Source organism: Gracilinanus agilis, chromosome 1, assembly GCF_016433145.1.
Source record: "Gracilinanus agilis isolate LMUSP501 chromosome 1, AgileGrace, whole genome shotgun sequence".
NCBI lineage: Eukaryota > Metazoa > Chordata > Mammalia > Didelphimorphia > Didelphidae > Gracilinanus > Gracilinanus agilis.
In genome coordinates, this window is record NC_058130.1 from 693,447,079 (window position 1) to 693,459,071 (window position 11,993).

The 11,993-nt window shown below is 39.4% G+C and overlaps 1 pseudogene; it reads right to left on the bottom strand.

Annotated features, from left to right (window-relative positions):
• Positions 1-349: 349 nt before the first annotated feature.
• Positions 350-1,492, bottom strand: LOC123231969 (annotated as a pseudogene).
• Positions 1,493-11,993: the final 10,501 nt, after the last annotated feature.

Here is an 11,993-nt window from a genome sequence, read left to right on the forward strand (position 1 = left end):
TTGACGGAAAGCTAAGAGCTGCTGGGACGGCTGGAGAGAGAGCCAGACCAGAGACTCTCCCCCAGATCTTTCCATTGGCTTTCCTACATCATGCCTCCAGACCTCAGGCTGGCAGACACTTATCTTAAATTTTTAGCTGGGTAAGTCATTTTACTTTACATTTTACCTATCCCACCTACACCTTGGTGTGCCCACACAAGGCAGCTTGAGACTTTACAACAAGTCAGAAGTACAGCGGTTAGCCAATTATGGAAACATGTTTGGATGTTGGTCTTGCTTGTCTCTTCAGGATCAGCCCCTCATTCCTGCTCAAAGTTCCCACAATAAGCAGAAAGCTCCGTGGCTGAGATTAGTCACTGAAGTAATGAAAGAAGACTGCAGCAAGGAGAGGCACTGCCGCAGCTTTCGCCAAGCCTAGGTTTTGCTGAATTCTCAGTACCATTGTAGTTTTAGCCAGATGCTTTGGTTGATCATCATGTGTTGTCTAGCATGTCTTCTCTTTTCATACGTGAATGTACACTAGCTGTGTTAATTTCCTCTGCAGTTTCTAAATCATCTACTCCTACGTGCCGATCCAACAATTCCATAAAATTTTCCTGAATTTCTCTAGTTGACTCATCTCCAAATTTATAATCACACAGCATTACACTGGATCCAGGAATGGGGACAAATACTCAGTGAGGCAGAGCATGAAATTCCTTTTCAGAATCTTTTTTTTTTTTGCTTGGAATTTCATTCATAAGATCCTCGAATAGTACTTCACAACAGTCAGACACTGTGTTCAATATCTCTCTTCAATGCCTGCACAGCATCTTTAGCCTTGAGTTTGTTGTGAATATAGGCTCTACATGTCACAGAACCCTTGAGGTTTACAGAGCCACTGCAGACCTGGACTGTAGCTGTAGATCTGTGATTTGAGTTGAGCAGTTGCATTAGAACTGACATCAAAAGTTTCACTAGTAGTTTGAGTATTTCCTCTAGAAGACTTTTTCTGTCCCTCTAGCAGTTCAGTCTTTTTTAATTTGACCATTGATCAAATATACATACCACCTTCAATTTGCTTGGCCCATAGTGCAAGTCCATTCTTTGTATTTTTCTCCAGGGGATAGTTGGCAGTTGTAGTTGAAAGTGGGACATGAATATTAACATGAATTTTACAATCTAAAGAAAGCCATGAAGAAGATAGTCCATTTTGATATTTCCAGTCTGCAGGTTTTGCTGAACTTTGGGTCATAAATATCATAGGTTCAACAAAGTGTTTTTTTGGTAGATGAGCAAACATGAAGTGTGACTTCGTCTGAGGCATCATTTTCAGTGAGATTCCATAGTCTCTTTTTTTAGCTATAGATTTTTCCATGGCAAATAGCCTACATAGGGCATTCTGAACATCTTTCCCAAGATCTGGAGTAGTAATAATAAATATTCCAAGAACTAATAAGCCTCCTGATAGCATTCTGGATACCTGATTGGTATGCATTGTAGTCCGTTCTTCATCTAAGTCATCCAGCTTTGATTGGGAAGATCATGTATCCTCATTCTGATCTTCTGTTCTAGTGGCAAGAACTACATAATCTTTTTTTGTGAAGAACACTATGGGAGATGGGTCCATCCATGGCCTCTGGGAGTAGTGATTGGGGGTACTGCAGCTCCTGACCCAGTTGCCCCAGCTTCCCACTGAGTCCCTGTCCTCTATTCTTAAAGAGCTTTCAGGGAACCCTGAGTAGTTGAAAATGCCTTCTAATAAAACATGGGAGAAAGTCTGTTTATACACTGTCTGCATTTCCTAAGGACCACTTGCAAGTTCATAATCTACTCCCTTCACCCTGAAGGTGTAAGGGGGGAAAAGGGGGATTTATGGGTTTAATATATTAAAAGATGGTCTCCAGAGGATTGAACTATTATCAATCCTCATTTAAGAATAATCTCAAGTCAAAATTGACTTTTTTATGGAAGTTTATTTACAATTAAGAGAGGATATAAGGAAATACCTACTGGGTTAGATTCTTATTACAATTCTCTAATCTAGGTAGATCTTAACTCTCAGCAGAGAGTAGAGGGCCAGAGGTGAATGGAGCAAAACTTCATTCACAGAGTCTACTAAAAGAATTCTCAAGAGAAGTTCAGGAAGATTCAGTCTTTAACTCACCACATGGAATTCAAAGAAGATATTTAAAGCACTCTCACCAGGGTCTCGGGGATCCAACACTCCATGATACAGAAGAGATCCATCACCAGATGCCCTCTTCAGCTGAAGACTCCAGCTGACTGAGGACCTTCTTTTAAAGGCGTCACTTATGCATCACTTCCTGTGCCTCCCTCCTAATTTGCATGTCCAATCACAATAGATGATTCTCATAGTACTGCCTAGGGGCAGTCAGTTGATTCTGATTTGTGTTATCACCCACTCTAGCACACATGGGTCACAGACCTCCCAGAATTAGAGGTGCTCTCACCTTTGGTGATTAAATCTAAAGATGGGCAGTGTAGAATTAATCCAATTATCACAAAGGGAAGCAATGGGTAAGGGCAGCTCCATCTGAATTTCTTCACTTTTGGAACATGATATAAAAATGTTCCAAGTCCTAGGGTTTCCATTCCACAAAATCAAGGTAATAATCAAGAGTTCATTTTAGTGGATAGTGCCTGTTTGTATTCTATTTTGGCATGATATACTATTGCCCTATCAGAACAGTGGTGCCTGGTGGCAACCCTGAGTAGGCTCCAACCCAAAAGGGTGTCTGATTTCAGAGAATTTCCTCTTGTTTCCTGACAGTGATGGCTTTTTAAAAATAGGGTAAACAGAGGTTGGTGAGGTTTAAATGGCTGTTCTTTGAGCCTCAAATATAAAAGCATTCTTTAAGTTCTGTTACCTCTTCTGCTTTAAGAAGAGCTCAGTAATTTGCATTGCAAAAACAAAAACACTGGACATTATGTTATTCCTGTTGGCTCCCAGAGGAGCATAGGGCCTCAACCATCTCACGCCAACAGACTCTGTTCTGGGCAACTTCCCCCAACTGGGCCCATGTCATTCTGATGGCCTTTGTTTCGTTTTTGGCACATCTTTGCCAGGTCTGTTTTGGCCTTCTGACTTTCTTCCTCCCTTGTGGGTTCCAGCTCAGTGCTTGTCTGGCAACGTTGTCCTCCGGTTTTCGTAGCGTATGTCCTATCCATCTCCACTTTTGTTTCTTTATGTCCTGACTGATGGGATACTGAATTGTTCTTTCCCAGAGTCTGGCATTGGAAATCTTTTCAGGCCATCTGATGTTCAAGATGTGATGTAGACATCTGTTAACAAAGACCTGGAGTTTATTGGTGTTAGCACTCGTCACTCTCCAGCTTTCTGATCCATATAGGACGGCCTTTACGTTGGTATTGAAGATTCGGAGCTTAGTGACGAGGGACAGTGCTTTGGAGATCCAGACAGACTGTAAGGTGTTAAATGCCTGTCTGGCTTTGTTGATTCGGCTTCTGATGTCCTCATCTGCTCTGCCATCCTTACTGACGATGCTACCCAAATAGGTGAAGTGGTCCGTCTCCTTGATTTCTCCCTGTAGTTGGATTGGCAGGTCCTGTCTGCTGTTGACTGTGATCACCTGGTCTTCTTCTTGTTGATCTTCAGACCAGTCTTCTCAGCTTCTTCAGAGAGTCGTGCAAGTTTGGCTTGCGCATCCTGCTGCTTGTGAGAAAGGAGACAGATGTCATCTGCGAAGTCAAGGTCCTCGAGCTGCTTGGTGTGAGTCTATTGGATGCCTGTGTTGCTGTCCTTGGTAGTTCTTCTCATGGTAGTTCTCTTCTTTTTCCCCCTTCCTCTGCCGCATTGGTGGGTGCGTAGCATTGGATGATAGTGATCTTCCTTCCCTTTGAGTTAAACCTTGCTGATATAAGCCTTGACGAGAGGTTCCCAACCTATCGGTGTCTTTTTAGCTTCCGGTGTCATGAGCAGCGCTACTCCCTGGGTGTGGGCGTGGTCCGGGTCTTCATGGCCAGAGTAAATGATGGTTTCACCTGATGTCAGTCTGGTCTGGCCACTTCCATTCCATCTGGTCTCGCATAAACCGAGGACCCTGATGTTTCTTTTCATTTCGTTTGCTGTTTAGTGAGTTTCCCGCTTTCGTATAAGGTTCTTATGTTCCATGTCGCTATTCTGGTTTTTGCCTTGGTTGTCAGAAGACTTGTCGATGAACTGGCTTCCCAAAGGCTTTTGCCAGCACATGTCATGGACTCTGTTGGAGAGCAATCCTCCAGACTAGGCGATCATTGGTTTTGTTGGTTTAATGAGGTTGCAGTTTCTGTAGCAAGTGAGATTTTTTACGGGGTGAGGTTGCTAGCCTTGTGCCCAACCCTCCTCCTTTTTCAGCCGGGCTTGGGACTGTCCTTGGCAGAGTACACTGGACATTATAGTACAAGTCTTTTCAAATATGCCCTTCAAAAGTCTATATACTTAGTAAGATCTTCAAGAAAACTGCTATAACAAACTGCATTGTGGGTGGATATCTTCAACTCTGGAGTTATCATTTCATCTGGATTGTTTCTTTTGATATCCATGCATGAATTCCTTTGCCTTCACCTCTTTTTGAAGAGGAAAGCTTCCCAGTCTTCTAAACTCTAAAATCAGGGTATGATACCCTCAGTCATGCTCTCCTTTTTTCTCTTTTCCCAAGAGGACTTGCTCCAGAAGGATTAAAGAATAAATTAAACATTGGATATCATTGCCATACCCCAAGAATTTCCTTTTCATTCTCTTGTGGTCATTCCTTGGTTCTAAAAATGTGAACAGTCCCTCTCACATGGTGGGAGAAAAGAATTTTTAACTTTTGTACCTACTAACTGCAGTGAAGTTCTGGACATGTGGCTAGAATTAATTAAGCACCTGCCTCCAGGCACTGTGGTGATGCTAGAAGGGGAATAAACCAAACCAAGTTGGACTATCAAAGCAGGTTAAATGTTGGTGTCTTCTTGAAAGAATTCTCTCTGCTTTCTCCATGGGCAAAGTCAACTTCTAATTCAATTGTTCTAGGGTAATGCTCCCTGTGTGCTCTTCTCTTTAAAGGTGTTGGCAAGCTATATGGAAGTTTGGAACCAGGTTTGTGTGGGATGGGGCAATCCAGCTGGCTTGTGATTGGGCATTACCCCACATTCCTCATTCCCCCTCAAGACAGGGTAGTAGGTGAAGTCAACTTCATCTTCTTTGTTAATCTGGATTGGCCAACCAGTTATGGCTTCCTCATAGCATGTTCCTTAGCTATGTCCTTGAAATTGGAAAGTGAGTGTATCCCTACTTGTTGCCTTCTAATGTATATTTTTAGGTGCTATCTTTCCTTTTCTGTATATCTACTGACAATCACTGATGTATCTAATTTCTCTAACATTCTTGAGTAGTTCATTCTTTCCGCTGTTCAGTTGGAGTCTAGGAGGTAGTACAGGCAAGAATCTGTATGGTAGGTCGAGAATTACTTGGGGTTTGGGGTTGGTCATGGGATGGGAGAAGGGACAAAGCATCAGAAGGGAGAGTTAGCCAGGAGTTGCTCAATAGGAGAGAGGAGGTTTTTCAACTGAGACATAGGAGAGGGGTCTTTTATCTCCATTTCAGAAGAAATAGGATTTTCCTCTCAGTGATTCAGGAATAGGTTTGGAAAAATCAGATATTTTGGATGGAATTGTCCTTTGCCATTGGACCATCTAAGGAGTGCTTAAAATTGTCCAATGATTTTGTATCTCATCCTGCACTTCAGCTTTCATCTTATATATGGTAACTTTTTGCGTTTTAAAATTTAGGATCTGGAAAATGTTTCCTAACAATATAAGGAGGAGTCAACTTGAAAACTTAAAGGTTCCCAATTGAGCAAAAGCCAGAAGGCTTTCTTGTAAAGGAGCATCCATTTTATTTTATACGATATTTAATTTTGTATTGGATTTTATTTATAAAAGAAAAATACTCAATACTGGCTTCCAGTGGTGGAAAAGCAACAAGGAGGGCCAGAATCCAGATTGAGTAAGAGTTAATGTAATCACTTTTTCCAGGAACCAAAATGGAGAATCTGGCTATAAGGGCAGGGGGTGTAAAGAGGTTTAAACCAAGGATTATGGGCTGGGATAAGGACTCCTTTTTAGTTGGAGTGGGAAGAGGTTTTAGCTAAGAGGCAGTATAGGAAGCAAGCTGGAGTGTTTTTGGAAAAGGAGTTAGGAGAAAGGACCAGTACCCCCCTGCAGGGTTAGGTGCTAACCACAGCTGCCCAGTAAGGGAAAAGGGATCCCCCTCCACTGGACCTGGAGTTAGGGGGAAGGGAGTTTAAAACTTACCAGTAGCAGCAACAGCAGGAAGCAGTAACAAAAGGAGTAAACAGGAACAGCCAGCCTCTTTGAGGGAGAGACCTGGCTACCCTGCTCTCCTGGTGGGCAATGAGCCTGAGAAAACACTTAAGAGTTTCCTGGAGGGAGAAAGGAGAAGAGGGGTGGGGGAGCCCCAGGGCAGGAGAAAAAAACCAGTTCTAGTTCTGAAATCCTTCGTGGTTACCAAAAATTAAATTAAAAAAATGAATAAATTCTCAGAATTTACTATGTAGTATTTAATAATAAATAAAATGAAAAAGGGGGAAAAAATTCTTTAACCAAGTGAGCAGAGTCAGAGACCCACATCAGCAGCACTTTACCAAAAGCACAATCTCCAAAAACAGCCCCACAGGGTAGGTCTCAGCCAAATTCATCTCCCAAGCCTCTATGTCAAATGAGGATGTAATTTAAAAGAGGATGCTGGGAAAATGTAATTCAGGTGTGAAAAATTTCCACCTGCACAAGTCTATAAGGTACTATCATGCAAGTAGTGGGTTCCAAGAAATATTTATTGTATCCTTAGAGAAATTCTCATATTCATTCCTCAGGTAGCAAAAAGTTAATGGTTAACAAATGCATTTATTAAACTTTTATTTGGTGCCAGGCATTGCTAAGTATTATAAATATAAGTATCATCAATTAAGAAAGTTCTTACCCTCAAAGAGCTTACATCCTTCCCTTTCCTTGTTCCTTTTGCCTGTGGGGACAGTCCAGAATAGAATAGAGGCTAGAATCAGATTCTCATAGAAACATTCAATCAAAATGGATCCCAAGAATAACAAATAAGATACTAATATTTATTAGGTTACTGAGTGATGACAAGGAATTGTTCTTTGGGCCAATCCATCTGTTTCATTTTACCAAAGCAACATTTTTTCCAATCATTCTTGAGGTTTTCTTCCATCACTGACTTCAATATTTGAATAAAGAAATTCATTCACCAGGAACTTGGCTTAACATTTATATTTGAGTCTTTTTCATCTTTTCTAATCAGAAAATCATAGGGCTGGGTGGCCCATTAGCTGAGCTTTCCCAAGCTAGGCTGGGACTACATGTGATAGAAACCTGGATGCAGACAGAGCTACTTAACTGCTGATGGTAGTGCTGCTTCTGGACCCCTCAATAGAGATAAAACCATCAGGAGAGGAAGGAACCAAAGAGTCTAAGGAAGGTGTATAGAGTGGATACATGCACCATTTTTTTTTCAATCGTTGAGAATAAAGACTTTCTAAATGCATTCATCCTCCATATCTGAAAGTAATATTTTTTTTAAATGCACAATCTCAGAATGAGTAAAAAGGGACCTTGGGGGATATCTCATATAACTAACATTTGAAGACAAATGCCCTCCATTATACAAATGACAAAAATTGCTGTCTCCTCTGTTTAAAGAGTTCTAGACATGGGAAATTAAATATCTCTTCTTACTCTAATAAGAATCTTCTCAGATTTAATATTGCCATCCTGTCATGAGTTGCCTCTTACAAATTAAATATTCTGAAAGCCTTGTGGACTGCTTCTTTTATACTCATTTGGCAACTTACTGCATAAGGTATTAAGTATGGGTCAGAATTGGGTGAGTGAGAAAAAAACTTCATGTTTTAATGTATATTTAATGTTTTAATAGCAGATTGAACACTGAATCATGGGACAGACTCGTGGTAATAGGGAGAGAAGCAAACTTTTCTCATTCTTCCCTAAACACTTTCAAATAAACATCATCTGCCTTTGTAGGATTATTGAACTGTTGTTCAAAATTGACACCATTAATTCCCAACAACTTTTTTTCTCCTTCAAGGAAGGTTTGGCTTAGTGATCAGTTTCCTTGACTTGTGTCATTTGTTGGGTTCAAATATCATTCTGCAACTTCTTTATATCTTATCCCTGAGGGACTACTGTCTCCTATTTTGACAAGTATTAAAGATACATATGCTTGACACCAGTTTAGCTCCAAAAGTCTTTCCTCAGTCATATTTAAAAGGGCTTTTCTCCTGTGTAGTAATCACATATGTAAAATCATTACCTTCTTAATCTTGACCCTGTCTGATAGTAGAAATTCTATGCTTAAGTGCTCAATTCAAAATTGAACATAGATACAAAATATTAGCGTATTCAGCCAACATTTCTGATCTGACTAACGTGACTGAGTGAGACCAGGTGTTGGAATAAAACATTACAGGTGAGGACCTGGGTACAACATAGTTGACTTCTAGCTGAATTTTTTTCTATTACAGTCAGGAGAAAAGTTTCCTATGATCCACTGACACTTTGCTTCTCTATAGAAGCCAATGGAATGAGATTCTGGAAATAAAACCTTCAATGATTGTTGTATGGGGCTATAAAAGGTCTAAGGCTTTGATTCTCAGCATGAAACAAATTCTATCCATCGTCACATTAGATTCTAGTCTACAAATGGCTAAAATTATCCTATCAATCTTGCACCTTTTTTTTTTAACAAAAGCAACTGCAGTGGTATAGCCATAATTTCTTCCTTAAAAAGCTCAAGATTTATCTATCTTTTACTCCACTGCAGGTTATCTTAAAGCTTTCTTAACTATTGACTGAAGTACAATCTTGAGTCACAGACTGGAGGAATAGACAAATGAGGTAAAAGCAGAGTCTCTGTGACTGGGAATCAAAAAAATAGCAATAAGAGTGGGGCAGGGGGTAAGGCTTAGATATCAGCTGGAGAGCCGCTGACCTATAGCAGATTTCAAATAAGTGCTAGTCCTGAAGGGCCTAAGAGGACTATTTTTATGAGATGCTGTTTAACAATGAGATCCTAAATTGTGGAGAGCTTCCTTTTCTTTAATCAAGCCAATGTAGCCTCTGCTGACTACAGGACAGAACTGTTTTTGGCTGTGACCTGAAACAGGTTACAAGGAAGTCATTTGCTTATGTTGGATTCTAACTCTAGTCTTGTTCTCGTCTGCTTTAGATATAGTAGCAGGGAACTTATGCTTTTGCTGGTAGGGCATTTAGGATATTTGCTATACTTGGAAAGTTGTGGAAAGTGAATTTATTGGCTTTATTTCTGAAGCTTGAACGGGACCAGAGATCTAGTGTTACCTCATTATTCTACAAAAGTACAGATTTATATAGTGTGTAGGTAAGCGTAAGCTCTAGGAAAAATATTAACTTAAGAGAGCTTCTGCCAAGCATTGACAATTGAGGGAGAGATGGAAGGAACAAACACCAACCACCTACTATGTGCTAGGAACTGTGGCTAAGTACTTTACCAAAATAGTATCCCATTTTGAAAATACAATAATTGCAGTGTGGGTGCTATCATCCCACTTTCTCAGTAGAAGAAACTGAGAAATGCATCTGGTAAAGGTGCAGGCCTGGATTTGAACTGTCTGTTGTGCCATCTAGCCATAAAGTGAGGAATTGAATTAAAAAAAAACTAGAGAATCAGAAAAGAAATTAAGTATGGATGATGGAGGGGTTTTGATCAGTACTTTAGAAGTTATACTGAGACTTGTCTCTGCAAGGGCAGTTGGCCTATAACTAGGTTGTTAGGAGGTTCTGATCTTCCCATGATATGATGTTGGACCTTAGATTTGGATGACAGCACACAAGGTATCACAATACACTTTAACTCTCTGGTCAGACTGTCACCTTTATTTCAGTTATCTAACCATTCGATCAGCTTGAAAGGTGAAATACTGATTACCAAAGGATATAGTCGCATCCATCATTGTGGCTACGATATTCTTACTCAAATGTATCTGATCTGATTGGCTCAAGGCTTCCCTCAATGATAGAAATTGTAACCCATGCTTGCCTGATCGTGTTGTTCTTGCCCAATTTCTCCAAAATGTTTGTGCAAGGGGAGCACCCAGTATATTGAAAATCTTTCTTTATTTCTCCTTGTTTTAAGAGGATGACAACATAATATTCTGCCTTCCACTCATCTTTGTCAACTTTAACTAGACTTATATGCATGGCAAATGATGTCAAAGTCTAGAATAATGTCAAGCTCAGAATTATTTGATCTGCATTTCAGGAATGTAGTGTTCTCCTTTCCACTAACATTTTATATTTCCATATTTTGGGGTTATAGAATTACTAAAATGATGGTGGCAATGACATAAGCTGTGAGACTCTTTAATGTTCTTCACCTACCACAACTTCTATCTCATGAAGCAAACCTTCACACACAATTTACCAAATAACAATATCTTTCATTTAAAAAAAAAGTTGATTGCAAGGCAATAGAAGTAATTAAAATATTTTCCACTTTAATTTATTTTTATAAGTATCTCTTTCCACTTGACCTAAAAGTCATAACACTTCAACTTCTCAAAAACATTTGCTCACTGGCCATGGACAAAAAAAGTTTCATTCTACATTTGAAGGCCCATCACACTTCTGGTAGAAGGAATTGGCTGATGTTTCATCTTCAGTCCTAAAGTCTTTCAAATTTTTTTCCTTTATAACTTTGTCAGTATATAAATATTTCTCATGATTCTTTTCACTTCCCTCTGGTTCAGTTCATAAAGGAGCTACTTCACTAGTATCAACTGCAAATAGTTAATGGTAATAAACTAAAATCCACACAATTGATAGGGAGAGGTTTACCTTTTTCTTGCCTGTGCATTTTCCCATCTCAAAGGCTCAGGGATTATTTAGGAATTTATTTTTGGAGGGAAAATCCATACAATTGACAAAATGGAAATAAGACATAACAAAAGCATTTGCTACCTCAAATATTTTGAGGTGCTAAAAGTGACAAGACAAGTCCAAGGTAAAATGTCATTATTGCATCATTGGCTCTGTGGACCCCCATAAGGACTCTGAAATAGAAATCAGGTATTCTTCATTATAAAAATTGTCAGAGTACATTAAATTTAAACCTCAGAATCAATCATTTGTTTCTATTAAAGCTATAGTGCTATCCATGTGGCAACCTCATTTGAGCTTTCCAACATATTAGTTTAATGTAAGGAATCTGGCACAATGACAAGATTTAGAGTGTACTCTCTAGAGTAGAGTACTAGTTTATTCTGATATGTAAATCCAATCCTTTCAACTAATTTTTGTTATAAACTCAAGGATCTAATAAGGTGTAGTCATCTAGATTCTTCTCAGGTTACCAATGTCCAGCCTTAAAATTGGCACCCAGTACTAGATACCCTTAAAGGCTAATTAGGTGACTAGAGTAAGACATTTCCATGTTTCTGTATACCAATACCTTTCAATATAGCATAAGGTCAAGGCAACTTTCTTGACACTCAATCACACAGGGTTTCAGTCTGAGATGTCTTTGTTTAGGAACATTTGTTATCTTTATCTTGGGTGTCAACTCCATATCAGCAAGGATTCTGCGAACAATCAAAAGAATTGAACATGTCCTCTTTATGGAACTAACCAAACATAGGTTATAGTGCTAGTCTTCCTAGTCCTACTCTTCTCCAATATCAGAGGGGAAGATTTTTTAGTCTTGGCTTTCTTCACAAGCTTTAACTTATTCAAAATTTCAGTTTTATTCCATGCTATTGCCATAAAGTATAGTCAATTGTAGGTAACCCAAATGAAGATAAGTAACTCCATAATGAAAGCAGAGAGACTTGGCTTGTTCTGAAGCTTAATGACTCTTATAGGATCCCTTATATTCTGAGAACCTCATTCAACATCCATGTTGTAAATTCCTTGTTTGT